Raw genomic sequence first — 21,684 nt, 5'->3', positions numbered from 1 at the left:
TTATACGTCCCAGGTTACACTCATAGACGTGCCTAGAGTTTGTACATCAATATAATTATATACAATTGTATGGTAAACCGATAAGAGAAAAAGACAGCATATGCTATAGAAAGGAGCATAAATTATTTGTTATACCAACAAGTAAATAAACTCTTCGATTTGGTTTACAAATCAGATTTCGGCATGATTTATCTTCTATTTCAAACGCAGTGAAATGAATACAAGCCACTTCATAAAATCCTGATCTTGATGTCATATATCTAGCGGTACACAAATCTGTGGTTACAGCGAAGAATGTGCCTTCAACCGAAAACAGATAAGCAGGAGTACTCGACTCAATATGGCCGGTGACGTCAAACGGCTCAGTTAAAGTATCAGACGACAGACAGTTAAACAGAAAATGTTTAAGTGACGCCAAAGACAAACTGAGAATTGTTTAGAGACTAGACAGCACGTTCAAAAGCTCAGTTTTATTGTGGATAATAAAGACAATGTGATTTTCTACCATGCATGCGTCCGAAACAATAGCTGTTTTCAACGTTGGAAGTTTTGACCATAATTCTCTTCACAGACATCAAAATGCCATACCACATGCTTGAAAATCTTTAATGATTCAAGGGAACAAATTTTGAAACTGATGGATATAACTAGATTACGTTTAACACAAGACGCATTGCGTCGAACCAGGCAAAACTATCGCCGGTGGCTGTAAGAGATCCCTACATGGGATAAGTCTGTCATTGTACGTGTATCTAACTTGTAGAATTTTTTATGTATGTACTTCGTTAAAGTTATTATAAACAAACAAACTGAGAGATAACAGATCGTTTTCCTTGATGTTTTCGGCGGGGATGGTTTGATGAATTGCTTCTATCTACTTGGATGATACGCTAATGTCGTGTTCTTTGATCGATCTACGGTTGTCTAATTATGGCACAAATAATTACGCAATTTAGATAAGACGATTAAGAGCTGAAAGTTTTAAAGGAATCAATATCGTATTTAATCAGATATTTGTAAGTATTCAAGTTAATTATGGATTCTTCTCATATATGAAATGAACTTTATACTCAATTCCTATAAAAAGATTGATTTCTAGCTAAACGTGATTACAGGTATTCCGTTTAATACTCTATGTATTTTGAATCGTACCGATGGTGGTTTCAATCTCGTGAATCGTGGCTCTGTTTACCTCTTTAAAGATAAAGACGTCGTGATCTATGATAATATCTATCTATGACACTATCTACCTGTCCAAAGATTCGCCAGGAATATAAGTATTTACGGACCATTTTTCGAAAAACCGTTGTACATTTTCTTTCACCCTTGCTATTGTTGTGACTGTGCACAACGGTTTTCTTTGCCTCTTGTACTGAAAATCTGTTAACTACTAAGGTACATGTACCATGGTGGCCTTATGATTTCTTAAGGTTATAACATTTTATCCAATTGTTTCCAACAAATGTAGCCTATTTATTTTTAGATCGTCCGTATTTATTATGCAAGTTCTAATTATTGCTTGAGGAAAGAAGAAAAATTCTGATTTACCGAAATTATTTATTTTTTAAACTAATAACACCTGTATTCATTCGACAGATAGATTAGACCGGAACCAAGCGTTCAAAATTATAGACATACTTTTTCACGGTACCAAACAACAGTCTTAAAATCGGATTGTATTTGATGTGCTTTTGCGAGCACGACAGTAAGTTCATCAATTCTTCATGCTAAACATTCTCTATAACTCTTTATTCATCGCAATACCCGTAAATATTTAGACATTGTCTAGACACTGCTGTTACGTCTAATGCTTTGGCATTTTTTGATTAGCAGTCTGTGAATAGTCAAATTTCACAATTAACAAGATCCCATGAATCCAAAGATTGACATTATTCATTTGTTATTGATTAGAGATTTTATTGGAGTTTATAAAATCTACTGCAAGGCGAAGAAGAACAAAGTTTTTTCAAGGATAGGCAATGATTTTATGATCTCTCCTTCTGCTTACCAGCCTGTTGATGGAATACTTTTGTAGCATATCAGGCTTTATATCATTTAGTCGCCTCGAACGACTTCCAGAGAGGTTATAGAGTGGTCCTACTCTATGGCGAAAACCACAAGTTCCAACCTTATCAAGATCGCATGGAAACACAAAACACAAATATAAGAGTCGATTTTGCTCGACTGGGCTTTCGTGCGAATTATGCAGAATTGAGGCCGAAAGACTCCTTTGATATTAGTCAACGAAGCAGAAATCGTTCTCCCAAAAAGTGAATAACCGAAAGAAGGCGGTTAAATTTGACGAAACTAGAGTCGCCTGAATGGGTAGCGAGTAGTTATTCTCACATACCCGACTGACTACATTCGATTTTTAAAAAGGTCTACATTAAGGTGGTAGCATACAACATTGAGGTGTATCTCATGGATTTAAAAAAAAATCGGACTTGCTGCTAGAGTAGTTATTATTTGCTTATTTAGCTGGTAATAGTTATTTAAAATTGGTAAATATTATTTTATATTGGCGAGATTGATGGTGTTCTAATAATTCAGCATTATGAGGAGCACAAAGCAAGGATATAGATACAAAAAGAGTAGAGGTCATGCTCATGATTGAGCACAGAAAAGATAGGGTCGATAAGTTATTTACGTATTTTCGAGTCAGAAATAGATGGACTATTTAAAAAATGGCATATGCGCAAGCGCACCTTCGTTCATTATATCATCTGTGCCAGTGACAGGTGTTATTACGTATTTAGGAAACACGTTGCAAACCACATAGTTCATTAACGAACATGCTTGATGCAGCCTTGGCCATAAAACCAGACCTTGACACGGGCCGGCCACCTGCTTGACGCCAGCTGAGCTTAAACTATTCCAAGACTTATTCAATTACTAGCTGTTGTCCGTAGCTCCGTCTATGGCAATAAGTAACCTACGTCGCTCTCCAGCTCAAAATCAAAATTCTTTATTCAATTTAGGATGATATACATCACTTATTGACGTCAAAAAATTACTTAAACTAAGTCTACTGCCGACTTCCAAAGCGCCGGTGAAGAAGAAGGGCGCAACAAACTTCACCGCAGCCTTTTTCCAAGGACGGCAATATAGGTCAAATATAGGTCTTATCAAATAGAGCTCTCCAGCTCACAAGGCAAAGTCTGGCCATTCTTTTGATAATAAGCTCGTCCCGCTGTCTCCTCACTGTCCCGCTTCTACATTCTTCTGGTTGGTACCCAAATAACTATTTGGGTACCAACCTGAAGAATGTATTCAACACTTCTGGCCTCATGTTACAACCACGTCCCGCCCAGTCCTATTTCAGCCTGACCACCTAATCCTACATCCTAAGCAAAACCTTTTAAAACCCGAATTTTCTCATGTTGGTACACAAGGTTTATTGTAGCCAGCTCCGAAGGATATATTATTTGTATTCTGAATAAATAATAGCGTTCGCTGAACCCCAGGGCAACAGGTACTAATATCGCAAATTGACGAGCTCGTATGATGTAGATCAAAGGGACTGGGCCGGTGACGCGGCTGGAGTCACAAAGTGGATCGTTTTCATGGCATTCAGTAGCTTGTACTTCATTATAACGTTACATATTTATTCGATTCTATATATGTCTCAAAAAGCAAATATAATAAAAAAATGCGACAGTAAATACAATATATTCGACTACGTTGGAAATGGGAACCGCAACTTATAGAGTGTCGATTTTCCTATTGCCCTGTAAACGATATTAATAAGTATCGAAACAGGATTGAAAATCCATTGAGACGATTGAGACACAATTTTGACGAGTGTGGGTCAACAATAAAACATCGCTTGGACATCAAGTCAAAATTGATTCTATCATTTACAATTCCCTGAAGCTGTAAAAATGTACACTTCCAACTCAACGCGAGATAAGATTTATAATTAAATTGAACACTGCAGGAAAATTGATTTGCTTACTTTTCCTTGCCTTAACCTATTGCATTAATTATTTTTTGTTTCCATAATTGTTGTCTATTCCGCGATTCTTAGAACTACTGTTGGACTGTATAGATTATATAGCTTGATGTTGTACAATATATAACGATCCATCTATTCCAGCTTGCTGATCATTAAAACTTCCCGTCGAGGCCACAGATTGTAATAGGCTTAGATAAAGGATTTCGGGTTTCACTTCATGTTTGCAGCTCCCATAATTATAATTATAGCGGTGGTGGTGTAATAGATAAGAGGCCCTAGCCCACGCCTGTGAACCGAAAGGTCCCAGGTTTGAATCCCACTCGTGCCACATGAGTTTGTATGCAAAACTGATTCCCACGGGAGCGAAGCCCCGCGGCTAACCTAGTGTTTCTATATAAATGAAAATCGTGAAAATTATTTCGACATTTCGAAATAATGTCAAGTTAAAGGCAAAGATAAAAATGTCTTAAATTCCCAATTTAATTTCCATTTCGTTCTTCAAGAGTAGTCTGAAACGAAACACATCTTAACCTGAATAATATACTTTTTCTTCGAAAGCACGGATTTAGAATTCTTAGAAGAAAGTCTTGGGCGTGGGAGATTTATTAACTATAAATTCTAAAACATATATATATATATATATATATATATATATATATATATATATATATATATATATATATATATATAAATGCTATAAGTTATATAAGATGATTGAATAAATTATATAAGATTTAATCTCTATCTCTGTATCGTAGAGTAGATCGTTAATTTTTTTAAACAATTTGTTATTAAAATTTGTCATGCAAATACCGCGCATTTACAATCATCCAATTATAAATTACCATCACGCATTCATTCGGATATCGTCCGAAATGCAAAATCGCCTGTCGATATCGACTCGCTTTACATGCGGTATAATTCTGATTGTTGTAGCGGGAGATATGCGCAATGTAATGCTTGACGTCAGCGATAGTGCACCATTAACGGACTTGGCTCGCGTATCTGTCTGTTTATAGTTTTGTTGAATTGTGCGACCGTGATTGCTTTTTGTCATGCACTTTTACCGCTAAGTTCTTATATCTTTTACAGGTCTGCTTCTAGAAGTAACGTTTCTTCTTAAGTGTGTACATACACAAAAACAAAATCCTATATCTAGACGTGTTATGTTCTGATGGGAGTAGTAATCATGGAACTATTGATGGTGCTAGTCACAACGAGGCGTTCTGACTGTTCAATTGTGTGTCTGTTAATAGTGCTTTTTGGCATTTTAACAGCTGCGCTTGAAATGTACAAGTGCTGCTAGAGATAACATTGCTTCAAGTTACGTGTGCATTATTCTGCCCTCGGTCTGGGACCTAATTCGATTTCTGATGCGGTCATCCCATATCATAAACGCTGATTCACACTGCATCTAGCTAGCAGAAGAAAATCACTTATACGTATAAATGATTTTCTTCTGCTAGCTAGAAACTCGACCAAGTACTTGTGATTACACTTTTTCCTTGCGTTTGATCGGTTGGTTTTGAGGTTGCACGTGTCTCTCTCTCATTAGAGCGTATTCCAGGTACCTTTCCCAGGTTTAGAGCATTAGAGTCCATGGTCGGCTTTCCTACTTTTTATCTTACTTGATTGTTCCACCAGTATTTAGCAATTACAAGCATTCGTCCAAGTACAGTCTAACCAAAAAAAAAAACTGTTGCAGCGACAAAATCAACGACTAATGCACTGATGTTCATAATTGTGATAGAATATATAAAAAAATAAATTAATTAATCGAATCCAATAAAACAATGTAATGTATAAAGCACAGAAACAATAGCCATTGAAACAAAGCAGTGTATAGACTCGCGCGAATATTCGAATAATCTGAACAATGCGCTGACGACTACTTATAGCCTTCCAATTAAACGTGGATGATGCTTCAAGCCATTAATACAATAAGGTTTTTGTTCAAGTCCCCAAATTCGAGACACAAGTGGACGGATTAATACACGAATACGAGAAAACCTTTGTAAGGAGATCATTCTACTTAAATCCGAAACATCAAAATCCTGCCAAAATTTAAAAAGCATTTGTCTCCTATTTTTACTTAGAGTCTTATGCTGATTTAGTTATATTAAATCTTTGTACGCGACCGTATTTCATATCTAATTCAACATGATATCGTTGCTAGTCTAATGTGGAACAAATGCTACCCCTTCTTTAATCTAAATGTTTATTTTGTTCAAAAAGGTTTTTGCACACCATCACAAAAAATATGACATTTTCTACTAGTCAACCAAAAGACCAAACAGAGATCTAGCAAGGTGGTGCGATAAAGATAAATAGAAACTCGTTTTTCTTTAGATCAACTTGCCAATTCACGAATGTCATATACCCATTGTCAAATAATACAGTTCATTGTCCTCCCATTGAGTTTTACATTTTCAATAATCCATCCTTAACTTTTCCTCCTAGCAACCATAACCATACATAGTAGATCGCTCAGCTGACTAGCTAGGATAAAAATGTACCAGCCCTGTGCGGTTTTGTCAACTCTTTGAATGGCGTCACTCCATTGTTTTACTTTACTTCTTGTTAAACAACTTCCAGCGACGAACGTGATTCTAAAACATAAATAGTATCGAGCGTCATGTTTCAAGTTATTCGCAATGACGCAGCCGCTCTGTGCAAATGTAGTCATTGAATATTTGATCCTATTAGACTTGGTAATTATATAAGGTATTTCGCACAATGTCTCTAGTCGGTAATTTCTGAAAAGATTTTTCATTCATTGTGTTTTCAAGAGAAGAATCACGACAATGAATGTCGTGATTCTTCTCTTGAAAAAACTACTAACTTGCATTTATCCCGAAAAATAGATTTCCCTGCGGATTTGTTTTACCTGATAGCGTTAAAACGTTTTAAGCTATCAGGTAAAACAAATCCGCAGCGAAATCTATTTTTCGGGATAAATGCAAGTGCTACAACATATTATTATACAACTGGTATTTGTAGGATATCGAATTTATCGGAATTCATACATTGAATTCTCAATATCATTCATGCAAAATTCGATACAAATGATACGATATAATTGTGAGAAAGTGAGAGAAATGTTACGTAAAGTATGCATTGTTTTGTCGCTGAAAAAGGATTTTTCTTATATTCGACTTTGGCGATAGAATCTTTTACAAGCATTTCTTTTACACGATTTATCTATTCCGTATTCGCCTGTTCGAAAGATACATTCTGTATATGTTGACAAAGAAATTTCATGGTTTCTTTTCCGAATTCTGATTGAACTTGTATTCCTTAAACAATACAGGACCAATGATTCGCTTGTTAAAAAAATCATATTTATGTTAACCGAAATAGACGGAGTACTCGTAATTCATCATCCTCAGATGTTCAGTGTTCTTGAAAGAAGAGTGGTACAAATGCTCCATTTTTTTAATAGGCAATCTAAATTTATGTTCTGACTCATAAATTCTACGATTATTTTATAGCACGAATGAAATCTATGAATGTAGCTTAGATCGTAACAGAATTAAAAATAAGTATAACGAGGTCGTATAACAAAGTGCTATCACAAATAGATGCCCATATAATGTGACATACTTGTGTTGTTTTGAATTTCAGTTAAATATTTATGTCCAATTTCCATAATGGAGCTATTGAGCGTACGATCAACAGCGATACTCGTAGAACTACATTCAGTTTCAACCCTATCGCACAGACTTAAGAACAGTCGTGTTTACATGTTTTCGTTGTTGGCTGTACCGAAGCGCCATTGGAGCGTTGTGTTTTAGCATCACGTTCGCTTTCAAATTGTACAAAAACGTTGGCATACAAACAAAAACAAACGAGACGTTTCTAGAACAAACAAGAGGCAGCGGTGTGGACCTTGTGCTGTGTGCGATATAAGTTAAGTAAAGTACAGTCAGAATTATTTAATGAATACAGAATATTCGTAAATACTTGTAATTGTATTTCGTTTGTCAGTATCGATCAACTTTATACGTAGATGACAACAGATCTAGGTTGTTCATGGCATAAGGCCGCTATAAAAACTGTCATAAGCATGCAGGGCTCGCAGCTGCAGCGGGAGGTTGACGTCAGCTGCTTATTGCAAGGCTATCTGATGCATCTGTGCGTAGGACGGCCGTAACAACGACAGTGACACCTACTTGTTTTTGTGCGCTAACTTGGTACCTTCAAACACACGGATTGTAAGCATTGAGAAATCGTTTATTGATTAGTTAGTACATGTATGGATAAATTATCACGTCTTTGACTATTAAAGCCTCCTTTAACTGCACGGCGGAGTTATTGGTGGAATTCAGATCAAATCGTGATAGGTTGAACCTCCAGTCAGGCTTTCAGAATCTGCGTAGGTCGTGTTGGGAGAGAGAGCAAGGTTTCTTAACAAATTATTCTGATTTCTGTGGGTACTTTTATCCAAATAGTTTGTATCATGCGTACTAAATCACTTTTTAGTTGGGTATATGGTATGCCTAACACTTAACCATATATCGATATAACGTATAGATATACGTTACCTCATCTGAAAATGGTATTATGTCAGCAGTAATTTGTGTAAAAGACTAAGGGCTAAATAGGCGTCAAGGGATGGGATGCTGTGATAAGGCTTTAATATTTCAGTTGGGTGATTAAAAATTCGCAAAGTGAGTGAAACAACAGCCCTAAAGGGCACCAAGACCGTGGTTTATAAATAACTGGAATACAAGGTAAACAGAATGAAGGTGTTATATGCAAGTACCCGTATTAAAAAATACAAAAAAAAATCTCCATACAAACGCGATGAAAAATGGTGGCGTTAATGCCCGTGGGTCGTAATATTTCTAGCAGTAAACAACAAAAAACCGTCTTTGTGTAAGTTTAACTATGCTGAATTTTAATGCAACGCGACATTGCACTCAGCACGTCGTCATGTCGCTGCATTTTGTTGCATTTATTCGTTTATATATTGTCACATATTCGTCGTTACCAAGTAAGTGATTTTTTTCGACACCTCAACGCGTGTCTTTTTCTGGCCAGGGCAATCGTTGATGACATCTTCTTTAATGAAACAAATTTATTGGTAAACCAACAAACAAGGCCAAAAAAGGGATTAAAATCATTGTGACACGATCTCTATGTAACAGACTCTCACTATATAGGCTGTAGACTATTTTACAAAAAGACTATTTTAGTTAGTTAATAGTGTAGTTCGTTTAAAATAATAGTACATTTGTAACAATATTATTATTCCAACGGTAATACACGGTATCCCTTGTTAAGGTTGGTTACGCATCAACTGCTGGGGTCTACGATACATATCCGGTGATTCTCATAGCGCCAAAGGAACCGATCAGAATATATTTAACTAAAGGTGTGGTTGTGACGTTATCAACAACAATTTAGATAAATTCAATAACGAGATAAGACAAGATTGTTAATCTCGTAAATGATAATTAAATTTTATAAATTTCACCCGCGTGTTTTGCTCACATCATTTCATTAATCATCATGCCAAGAAATTACTGTCTGAAAGTTTTAATGTATTCTATTCTACATGGCTTCTTAACTTTAGACATACTTCAGGATATTTGTGTGCATGTGATAGTAATAAGTTATTTTAAGTTAGAAGAGTTATGTGAGCTCGCAAATATTTATTCAGAAACTAAATTTTGCATACAATCATCGAATATAGTCAACCCAAAAGCTTGTACGCTTTTTTATTACTAAATGTAATATTCTGTGATGGATTATAAAGAAACAATGCAATTCACAAAATGACCTGAAACTAAAGCACCTGAATCCAATGTTTGGTCGGGTCGGGTTTCTGAGCTATGGCTACCTCGACGTAGCCACCGCATTATCGGCCGGAGTGTACGTTTGTGGTTACCACGGTGCGTTGCGGTTACAGCCCTTTAGGTTATAGAGGCTCTACAGTTGAGGCGTCTTGAATAAATAAATAAAACGCGAATGACTAAATATTATTTGTTTTACTCACTTTCTCATTATAATTACATATTTCGAAAAATATCACGCGAGATTGTGGAATTGTAAGGTTTCAAAAATAGTTTCGTAACTGTTAATATCGTGAAAATTGCATATGTAACGAAGCAAAAGCAGACAACATACAGAAAAATAAAAGCAATCGTTACAAGCTACTTATGCCCAAGTGGCATTGTATATAAAGAACACTGAAAAATCGACATAATACGGTCAGGTAAAAGAAAACACAATATATAGTATCGTATCCACCGGCTTTAGAAAAATAAACGCAGACTCCGTGCGGCATATTGAGACGTCCAATGGGAGCACATTATTGGTTTTCCCGCCAGTATTGATGTCGAGGAAATCTAATAACTATCTGAGACTAGTGGTAGCCTGGGACACCGCACGCAAAATACATTATGTTAATGTGTACTTTTTGCAGCCATTTGGGAGGCAATTTGAAAAGAACAGAACGTAGTCGACTTTGACTTGGAACCTTTATATTCGTATCGTATACCGAATGAAATGAGCTCTGAAAACTTGACAGACAAACTAAGTATGAAAGACACGTGGTCGTAAGCGTATGTCTTTACCTATAGGTACCTTTTCAATAACTAGAATATACTCGCTATTTAGTTTCATTATAGCCGTAGATAACACTCAAGAATAACCTTTTGTTGGCGAAATTAGGTTTCTTGCAATAAACCCAGATTTATGGCTCATCTTTTCGTGAGGCGTCGCTTCAGTTACGGTTTTGTGCCATCGTTATTACAGATAATATATGTGAAAAAAAACGACCTATTAATTCCAAAACATATTATGTATAGTATATAGAAACAGACGACAGAACAGAATCCCATTTACTTCGAACGATCAATATCAATCAAACATGTATTTCATGTCAATATACAGGGAAACGAAATCACCGGAGCAAGACGAAAACTCAAGAGTTGAGGGGGAATAATGGAATTTATCATCTGATCCTCCACGTCGCCTATCAATGTTCGAGTAATTTGCATAATGTATTTACATACATACGTCGCTAATAAAAAATGCTGATATTGATCCACAACTGAGTGGATTTTCATTAGAATTTTTTATTAAATTGAAAGACACTTAGTATGAATGAGCCATAGAGATGTGATATGGTCTTAGATGTTGGAAATCTTTGGTCTTTGTCTATCTCTGTGAAAAAAAACGTGAAACTTTAATGAAATCATTGTCTTCAACATGCTTCTGCGTGAAAATTTTGTGGTTAGTTTATGATATTCTTTTTTTCCTGTCGAATACTAAATCTATAATTATTATATCTATAATTATTTAAAGATAATAATATGATAATATAACAAGCTATTATCTTATTATACAATATTGTCATAACCGTAACTTTGAGATTCCTCTCTGAAACAAAAAGAGCTTGTTTAGTATACGTACAGGAAATAAATATTTGTAGTACGATCCGTCTGTTTACGTTATTTGATATTTACATGTAGCCAATTTGTGTCAATGCCAATCATGTTATCAATTTTTTGTGTGCGTGTCAGTGTTAGTATGGAGACAGATAATAAAAATAGCATAGAACTGTCGTGATAAAAATATAATAAATCTCATTTAATTAAATTAAATTAATATCTAAATTTCCCTTTTTGAGGAAGAGTTTTGCAATATGACTTATGCTGTGTATAATAATTGAATAACAGGAAATGTAACTAATCAGCGCTTGGATGTACAACAACGACACATTGAACTACCCAAATTCATTGAAAATTTGCATCTATTACTGCGGCATAGATATAGGCACATGATTTTTCACATACTCTCATTTATCATACAATTGACACTCAAGAAAACGTTCCAATTTACAAATAATATATTGAAGTAATAACATATAGTTTTAACTTGTATTTCTGTTGCAGTTGGATGCACCGACTGCGCGGGAGTGACCCGCGGTTTCGCTGCGCTGCCTAGCCGCCAAAAACTCGTAAGTTACTAGTAGATAGATTTATTTAGTAGCCTTATATATATCCCTTTCGTATTTCTGTGACAACATCATCAGACCACCTAATTGTAACTATAGCTACATGATGAAATGTATGTAATATTATTTTACTTTCATTAATTGGCAACATAAAAAAAGGTGATACAGGCTGAATAAGCATGTATCACCTTTTTTTATGTAGCTCTCAAGTCTCACTGCTGGGAAAAAGCCTCCCCTTTTTGTTTCCAACTACTTCTATTCCCCGCCAGTTGTTGCCATTCCTTATCGAAGGCCGACAGTTCGTCGGACCATCGCACCTTCGGCTTGCCTTGCGATTTTTTCCCATCAGTCGGGACCCAAGTAGCCACTGTATCACCTTTAAAATTGTTAAATGTATGAAACTCTACGAACCTATTACAGTAATCACTTTTGTTTCGAAGTGTTTTAGGTTTAGGTTTCAGTTGTTTAGGTTTTAATATCGTCATTAAAGTACAGCTACGTTCAATATTAAATTTTATTTAAGAGACCAGACCTCCACTAAAGATTGCCTGCGATCAATTTAACGCAGTGACACGTTTAGTGCTCTACAACGTCTAATTTTCTCAGCCATTCTGGGCTCTGAAATGTTACATCAATTTTAGAGTAGTTCAATAAGTTCTTTGTATGAAATTGAAATTAGACGGACGAGAAGCTCCATGGCAAATTGTGATGAGATTATTAAGTGTTTTAATTAGCTTTGCTCATTTATTGTTATAGATTTCTAAAAATGCCACCATGTCTATTGAGCTATTTTGTTTCCTGTTGTCATAATTTATGTCAAAGTGTTTATCATTACTGTCCTCTCATAATCCTTTAAAAATTCGAAACGTATACAGTATCAATAAGGAAATCATGCTAAAAAGAGTAAAAATCTATCTAAAGTATGACGAGAGTGGAGAGTATGAGAGTATTAAAGTATGAGAGAGACGAGAGGCAATACGCGTACTACAAATCGAAAATATTTATTTACCTTTATCTCGAGGAGTTGTCCGCAAACACCTCTGAGGATAATCCCATTAAAAGTGTATAGATAGAGACAAAAAATGACCAGAGTGGTACAGAAGTATAGGTCTAAATTGATTTTTTATACATGTCACACATGCTTTTTAATTATTTTTTGTAAATAATGTTGAGATGAAGAAAATCTGGAATCGAGCGGGAATTGGACCCGAAATTGAAATTGAACGGGTTCAATTCCCGCTCGATTCCAGAATTTTTTGATCACATTATTATTTTCAGAAGTATAGGTCGTTTAGTTTAGAAGGCTTTTAATTAAGTCATGATCTTAACAGGATTTGATCACAGATTGTGGTGACCACTTCCCATCAGCGCCGCATGCCTATTTGCTTTTTCAGTAGTATAAAAAAAGACCAGTTAAATGTCACGCTAATTACTTCATTACCTAATTAGACAAATACACTGATGCACATTTTTGTACATCAAGTATTGACAAGCACTAATGCACTAAAATGTTGGCCCTACATTTAGCTGTAGACTCAAAGACACAAAGTACTAGTTGGGTAGATTGCTATTACGTTAGCAATCTCTTTATTCTCAAGGCTTACTTCAATATTATGGACATCAACAAATTTAAAAGTGTTGCCATGCGGAGTGTTCTACCTGTACCTTTCTTTAAATTGTGATGAGAATAAACGAAAGTCACCGACAGAATTTATTTCTTGAACCGGAATCCCGCGGGACGCGTCCTCGATCGGTCTTCTCAACAGGATAATTCGTTTCTACATTATATTTATTTACTTACTATATATAGCTCTTATAAATGATAATTTTGTGAAGAATACAGGTTTATATCGTACTTGACTACCTACCCTTTCTCTTGGTACTGGCAGAAGAGGCAATATATCTTGAGATCGTCAAGGATGATTTGTGTGACAACTAAATACCGAAAACCATGCGAAGTTTAGAAGTTAAAGTAGGAAAGCGGGCCTTGGGCTCCGACGCTCGGCCAAAGAAAGAGACTGTCATGTTAAATCTATCTGTATTCTTTATAATCTTTATAACAGAACCACTTGTAAATAAAATGTAGTCATCCACCGTGCAACATTGGCCATCCATCAAATGTGACATCCTCTTTGTACGCATCGAAGCTATTACACTACGTACGAGTACTCTCTGTGTCGTGTTGTTGTTTGTAAATATCTCACAGCTACATGACCGATTGTCGCCGTGTTAACACGATTCGCACAATTTTGTTGAAATATTCGCCATATTTGGGAGGCGATTTCAAAACTATCAAAATGTCTTCTAAAACAGTGAGGACTTTAAAGTAATAAGTACCATTTAGAATTTGCTTTTGTTTATCCACTTTTTTAGCCACTTGAATCTGACTTGCTCTTTAGACAAGGCATCCCTTTTTCTACCATGACTTGAGATATATTTTCAGTATTTATCATTATTCTTTAAATAAAAGAGCCGACCTACTTTCCTGTTGGAACTCATCAGATACCTATTCATAACTTTTCCTTTCATTAATCTTTCGGGTCTGTTTTATTTACGAGCAATATTGTTACATACAGTCAACAGTATGTCCAGTTAAGTACCGTGTATGGACCTCCATGCAACGTTGATACCCTTGAATTGGCATTTAATTTCCGTAGGTTGATGTGCTACAGATTATACATAAAATGGACCGACCGAGGGGAGCTCCAAAGAATGTGTGGTCGTTGTGAACTCCCAGAGGAAGTTTTCTCATATTTCGTACTTGAATCTTGGTTTTAGAGTAATCTGTGTGTGGTATTATGTATTACTAAATGTATAATTTAATAATCTTAAGGATAACCCGTTTCTAAAGAGATTAGTTCCGTCCAGTAGGAGTTGCTATATACGAAGTATCTTAATATATATGTTCACATTGTTCAGTCAAGGTCATAGTGTCGAGAATAAGCTGTATACATGACAAATTTCATGGAATGGAGCATATCACTTCTTGATCGAGGTCCTTTCGAAGACGTGCAAGCGTAAAATTATTTCAGTAATCGTCACGTCGTCAGTAATACGAGATGTTTCTTTTCGGTGGACTCTGTACCACGGATGTCACAATTAACACCACAGGTACTGCTCTCTCGACGACGACTTACGCAATCGTAGGATTTTACGCTATCTTCTTGTAAAACTTTGCTCTTTTATACACTAGTAAATTATATCACGCTTACTTACCGAGACTTCAAAGTTCGTGAAGTTACAGTATTGTGATATCATTAACACCCGGAAAATTCACTTAACTCTCGGGTTTATTGGAAAAGATTACTTTATGCAACATTTAAGTACAAATAATCCTATGTGTTTTTGACCTTTAGATAAATAAACAAATAGGGAACAAATGTCTGGCTAAGCCACAAAACCGGGAAAGCGTTCCAATTGGAACATTTTAATATTACTTACTGAGAATTTTTGAGTTAGATATTTGTGTTAGGATATATCTTTTGATGTAACCTCATTCCTGGCTGGCAATCCGCCTCTTGAAGTTGGTCCTGAAAACTTTCTCCAATAATCCAACCCGCTAAATACTAGCCGCTGAAGTCTGACAGTTATCGACGCGAATTCATGAAAATGGCGTAGTTTGTATGAGTGCTTTTATTTACCGTATTGAGAAACCAGCAATGTATGCCGAACCCGCCAAATTTGGGCGAACTGGTCCGCGATGTGTGTTGTAGGTGTATTGTGTCCATTTCTGTTTGTAGCCATCGGACCATCGATATAAGCTTAGTGCTTGTGTGCTTGTTTGGAACCTGTCAGCTCTTTTCTAGCAAATGAGATGAAGATAGCAACTACCTCCGTAGTTTCTTAAATTTTTAATTTAGTTTTTATTACTTGAGTTAGCTGTAATATTTAATATTACATTAGCAAATTATTCTGCAAATTAAAAGCCAGGGTTCAAAACGCTCTCAATTTTTAATAAACTGTCTGTTACTTTCGAAGAAAAGAAGCGATTAACACCCTTTGTTGAAAAAAATAAATTTCTTTCCTTAAAGGAAAACTATCGTTGCAATTTTGAAAACAAATTCAGGCAGAAATATTCAGGTTAAAAATATTTGTCATTTTTTAATCACGTCGTTTTTCAATGTTCCCGTTTTTAATAACTACATTTGCATTTGCGTATTCTGATTAATTTTAAAAGTTATAAACGTTTTGTGACCATTTGTTGTATGCGGACGGCCTGGCACGAAGCCAAATTATTGTAATTTTTCTCTAGCTGTTGCTCTCTAGAGGATAAATGTTAATCATGATAATACCTATAGTGTTCGATTCAAACCGAAAAATGCATGTTTTCTAGACTGTATTTTAGTAAGATTTTTTACAATTCATTAGAAACTAAAACGGAAAGCCTATTTTGACGTACATTTAAAAATCACAGATTATTGGTAAAACATTTATTGTTTCCTTCACGTTAATGATGTTTAATTGAAAATTTCCTTATTATATTAGAACGTAATATAACAAGCATTTAAATATCTGTTTTTATTTTGACGACCTCGGTGGCGCAGAAGTAAAGTGCTTGTCTCTGAACTGAGAGGTCCCGGGTGCGATCCCCGGTCGGGTCATGATGGAAAATGATCTTTTTCTGATTGGCCGGGGTCTTGGATGTTTATCTATACATGTATTTGTTATAAAATATAGTATCGTTGAGAAAGTATCCATAACACAAGTCTCGAACTTACTTTGGGGCTAGCTCAATCTGTGTGATTTGTCCTAATATATTTATTTATTTTTACCACTCACAAATCTACAGTGTTTTGACAAGAACAAAATTAACTCTTCTGGATCTCAGGCAATTGATCGCAGGTGTATGAGCCCGTCTATGATACTAGTTCTATAATTGTAGTGGATCAGAATATACGCCATATTCTGATTTTATTCGTTAAAATATTGATTTCTCCCTTGATTGCAAATTGGAACACATGAAAGTCTTCCAATCCTTCGCCTCTTCAATTGACCTAATTAAGACGTTTATGGAACGTTTTTGTGAGTAATTTGATGGAAGTCATTTAAATGTTCATTAAATTTGCTTTGCCATTCATAGCTTGGCGTAGCTATTAATTTGTCTGAATTTACATCGAAATTAATTTTAAACGGTTATATTTATTACTATATAGATTGTATTTTATTGTTATTTATTTCTGCCGTTATGCCATTTATATACTTCATTTAATACTAGATGTTTCCCGGGGCTTCGCTCCCGTGGGAATCTTAAGATAAAACATAGTCTATAGTAATCTTGGATAATGTAAATACCTTTCAAATGGTGAAGGAATTTTTGAAATTGGTTCGGTAGTATCGGAAATTACCCGCCTCAAACATACAAAATCACAAACGATTACCTCTTTATAATAATAGTATAGATTTCTTTTTTTGCCAACACGATACTAGCTTGCTGTTGGTACTTTGCATCAAAACTTTTGCAAACATCGTAGATTTCGTAGCGAAACGTGGCATTACTTGACCGCTACTAAAAAAAGTTTTTAATCAGCACATCAAATTACCCTGCATGAACCTATATGGTGCGGTGATAGAGGTTAGTTTGCAATAAATTTGGGTAGGTTGAGGTGCTGTAGACCGTATGTGTTTACGCAAGCAAATTCCCCACTAGGGGCGCGGGTGTAGCGAAAAGTTAGTTTTCAAACAAAATTTTAACTTTGTATGTTATGCTCATGTGCACAGAGCAGCAATTTTTACAATATTTGTTTAATTTCATCCGATGTTTGCTTGTCTGTCTGTAATCAAATCTTGCAAGTTTGATTTCTCCTGCTTCCAGTTGTCCTACATAGTTAAAAGTTAAAAACGTCGCTTCAGTTTCCATGATAAGGCATTATTATGATAAGTATGACCTGATAGTGTACACAAGATCGGCTCCCAACGAAGGAACTCCTCAACCGCTTGCATCACGGACATGGGATTTTTGTCAGGCGTGATGTTCCACAAGATCGCGTCAGAGAGATCTTAAACAATAAGAGCAAGACTATAAAGCTAGTGGCTTAAATACCTCATATTAAAACTGTGCATCGTATGTTTCGACTAGGCGATCATGTAAACTTAGCATTACAGTTACTCACTCACACACAAGTACACGTTTGTGTGTGGCATCGAGGCCATAAACATCAAATTAAATTCAAATAATCATCATCTAAAATCGACACCTCCGAAACTGCAATTGCACCGTACGGAAATCAAAACTTAGTTATAACAGCTCAAAATTGGGTCACACAATTAACACATGGCGAGGCGTCCGGTAAGTTGCAGACTTAGGGACACCCGTCACTGCTTGACCCCCCCTCCCCCACACGGCTCCCACCCTACGTAATAAACCGCTTTTAACAGCCGGATATTGCTCTTGTACCGGCGCAAAATCAAATTTCCTTGGAGCGACGTCCTTTTTCATTCTATCATAGACGCGGCAGCGTCGGAAACAATTACGATGTTGTTCTTTCAATTTTGCTTAAGTTTTACGTAATAGTGTATTTGAAAGTGAGATTTGGTGAAGCAAAGTGTTCGAGTCGAAGTGGGCTATGTTTGTTCGCGCACGACGTAAAAAAATACTGTATAGAATTTGATGTTATTTTCTTAATTGTATAGCGGATGGTGCAACTTAAAATATTGTATAGGTTTCATCGCGATATATTGCTATTAGAGCCCGAGTTGCGAGGGCGAAGCCGCGGGCATAAGCTTGTAAGAAATAAATAAAAACCCTGAAAGTGCACGAACACAGCCATATCTAGGAATGTGTGGTGTTCATTGCTTGGATGAAAAATTAAGGAAAGGAGAGGAAATGTTACCAACATGGTACCATAGTTTAATAATTCATACCTTAGGCTTAGTGCGGGCTTGCATTTCACTTCTCACTATCGAATCGATTCGAAGTGAGACGCAGCGAACCAATCACATAGCGGTGTTGTTGTCATTGCGTGGCGCACTGTGATTGGTTAGCGGCGTCTCCCTTCAAAACAACTCGATGGTGAGATGTATATAGCAAAGTAGCACTAAGCCTTCAGTTCCATCGGACTTTATATAGACGTGGCAACCGCCAGTAGTAGACAAGTCTGACACTGACCTGTCCAGCAGCTCCCGAGGTTCCAATAAGTACGTTTATTAGTATGGTATGTCGGGAGCGCCCCACCCGACGTCACCTTTCAGACTCCCCACGATTCCCTCACATAGAGGTATTCGATAAATGACTGTATAAACCAAGTAGCTCGGTCTACTGTATAATACCGTTAAGCTACAGGAGCCTGCACTTATAAGAACAATGAAAGAAAAATAGCAATATATGTACTTGAGTCATGTGGCTCCGCCCTAGAATAGGACTACTCCATATTTTCCCGTGGATGTCGTACGAGGCAACTATGGGATACATAGCCCTAACATATACAATAGCATTCCCAAAGAGAGTTGACATCATGCAGGCTGCCGGTTGTAAAATCACAGATATTTTTTACGTGTTACATTGGGCTTTGTGGAGTCACAGCTCCAAATGTAACCGCAATATATGTAAATATTTTGTATCAAAAAGTTCTTTAACAGTGGTTTTAACATTGTGGACACCAGTGTTACCTATAGATTCACGGATAATACTGAGAATGCACAGAGAGACAAGGAAATTGAATATAGTGGCATTCTCAATCATCAACGATTAAATTATGGCAATCCATGGACTGCGGAGGAACGAGGCAGTACCTCGAGGCAGTCGGGACGTCACACTCAATTATACATGGCACAGAACGTGAGAGTATAGATATATAGTTTAGTGTAATGGACTGGACGTACATTATGCACAGGTTAGTAATATGACTGTACAATAAAAGGCGACGATCGCTTTTAGACAATAATTTGTATTTGTTTATACGAGTGAACACGGCGCTTTTTTAACCGTCAGCTATCTCGATCTGCCCAAACAGCGATCCTAAGAACTTAATTTAATTTTTTTGTCTCTTTTTACCTAATTATGACAAAGGTTTAACTTTGTGTGACTTGAATGAATGAAATCGTTTCTTAATAATACACTCGATAGTTAGAAGATAACTCAAGTGTATCGAAGACAAAAAATACTTACATAACCAAACCTGAGGTTACGGTACGCGAAGCAATAAGCAAGTTTAGATATAAAGCTTCACTTCCGTATTCGCGTTGTTTTATGTCCGAGAGATCGGCAACCGATGCGATGTCTCAATTAAAACGATCGCTCATAATCTGATCGATATCTCCAACTGCCAACTGCAGAACGCAATCAACGTCGATATGAAATATCTGCAATCTAATGCTGTTTGCTCCAGCACTACAATTCTTAGAGGGAGTTTATTAAATGTTTATTAAGTGGTTGTGCCGTCTCTATCTGCAGTTTTTCTGAATATAACCTGTTGGAGAGCGTATGATTTTTCTATCATCTTATTAAATGCAACTATTTAAAAGTATCAACACTAAAGCTATGTCCACACTGCGATATTTCATCGCGCGGTACCGGTAATAAACGTCTTAGCTACCAATTACTTAACTATTCTATTCAACCACTCTACAATCTACATATCAAACGTAATTATAACAAAAACGAATTAACTTTTGTTCAACCAATTAATTGTAACAACACAAATAAATAAGTAAACGCAGTTTGACCCACTTGAGCGGGTGCTACGAGCGCTACGAGAGCTACGCGTCGTAGCTGTTTGCTACGCCGTAGCCATTTACAGTTCCCACGTGACTCGTGTCACTTGTAGGATACATTTTCTTTACGCAATAAATTTCCGACGACTACGCGTGTATGGTTACCACTCTGTAGTAGTTATTTTGTTGGATTTTACATAACAAGACTCGGAGTCGGAATGTAACATCAATATATTTTTTGATTATCATCGATTTCTTCCAAAAAAGTCCGTCGCAAAACCAACTAATTGATAGATTTGTCTGACTTTATCGGATTAAAATGGCCGTAAACCTGTATATGATCAAGAGTGAATAAATCAAAAAAAGTAGTGTAATTATTTATTACATTTGCTGCAGTATTCTGCAGCAAGTGATAACATATTTTTGCGGTATTGGCTATAGTATATTGTGAAAGGAAAATCATTACGCGCCGAACCCATTTCAAATGGGATTTGGTAAGAGATAAGAAGAATTTGCTTTAGTATAAAATGATTTATGAACGTTGTCTCTTTATTTATTTTAAATTTAGTCAGTAAAAGTTAAGGATAAAACTTGACCCTGTCGTGTTGTCATAGAGTTGTATTTAAAGCCATAGTTTTGGTCTGAAAGTCGTAAAATTGTTTGTTCGGTCGCCAGACGCACTAGCATAAATACGGTTTTATATACCCACTAAATGTAAATAACCGTTGTCCATATGCGTCAGTGTGTCGTAAAATTTTGAAAGTGTCGTAACTTTCAATATCAGAGACTGAGTGTTATGAAATAAATGATAATTCGCTTGCTGAAGCTTCTTACTCGTACTTCGCCTCTATGAAAACAATATACTTCAGTTATTTATAAAAGCGTCATGGATTTTTGAAGAGAAAACTTCTTAGTGGCTTTGTGCACTTTTTGTGATGGGTAAAAATTGTTAAACTTCCGTCAGGACACGTGACCTGATCGAAAATTCGTAAGACGTCAAAAATGCACAACGTTAATATTCAAATTTTCACTTCTGCCGGCACCCCCGGGTGCAACCTGTTTTTTTTTATTTTTGAAGTGAAAACTTCTTTAGCGGCATTGTGTATTTTTGTGA

At 36.1% G+C, this 21,684-nt stretch overlaps 1 protein-coding gene across 8 annotated transcripts in view; it reads left to right on the top strand.

The window, feature by feature from the left end:
* krz (kurtz) overlaps positions 1 to 21,684 on the top strand; it is a 64,432-nt gene that overhangs the window by 9,149 nt on the left and 33,599 nt on the right. For all 8 annotated transcript variants that reach the window (XM_053753390.2, XM_053753359.2, XM_053753374.2 and 5 more), the window contains exon 2: positions 11,860 to 11,924. The gene's annotated coding sequence lies outside the window, so the exon portion shown is untranslated. The remainder of the gene's footprint in view (positions 1 to 11,859; positions 11,925 to 21,684) is intronic.

This window comes from Plodia interpunctella, chromosome 2 (genome assembly GCF_027563975.2).
Source record: "Plodia interpunctella isolate USDA-ARS_2022_Savannah chromosome 2, ilPloInte3.2, whole genome shotgun sequence".
NCBI classification, from domain to species: domain Eukaryota; kingdom Metazoa; phylum Arthropoda; class Insecta; order Lepidoptera; family Pyralidae; genus Plodia; species Plodia interpunctella.
Note: the sequence above shows the minus strand (reverse complement) of the source record. Positions and strands in the feature narration are given on the sequence as shown.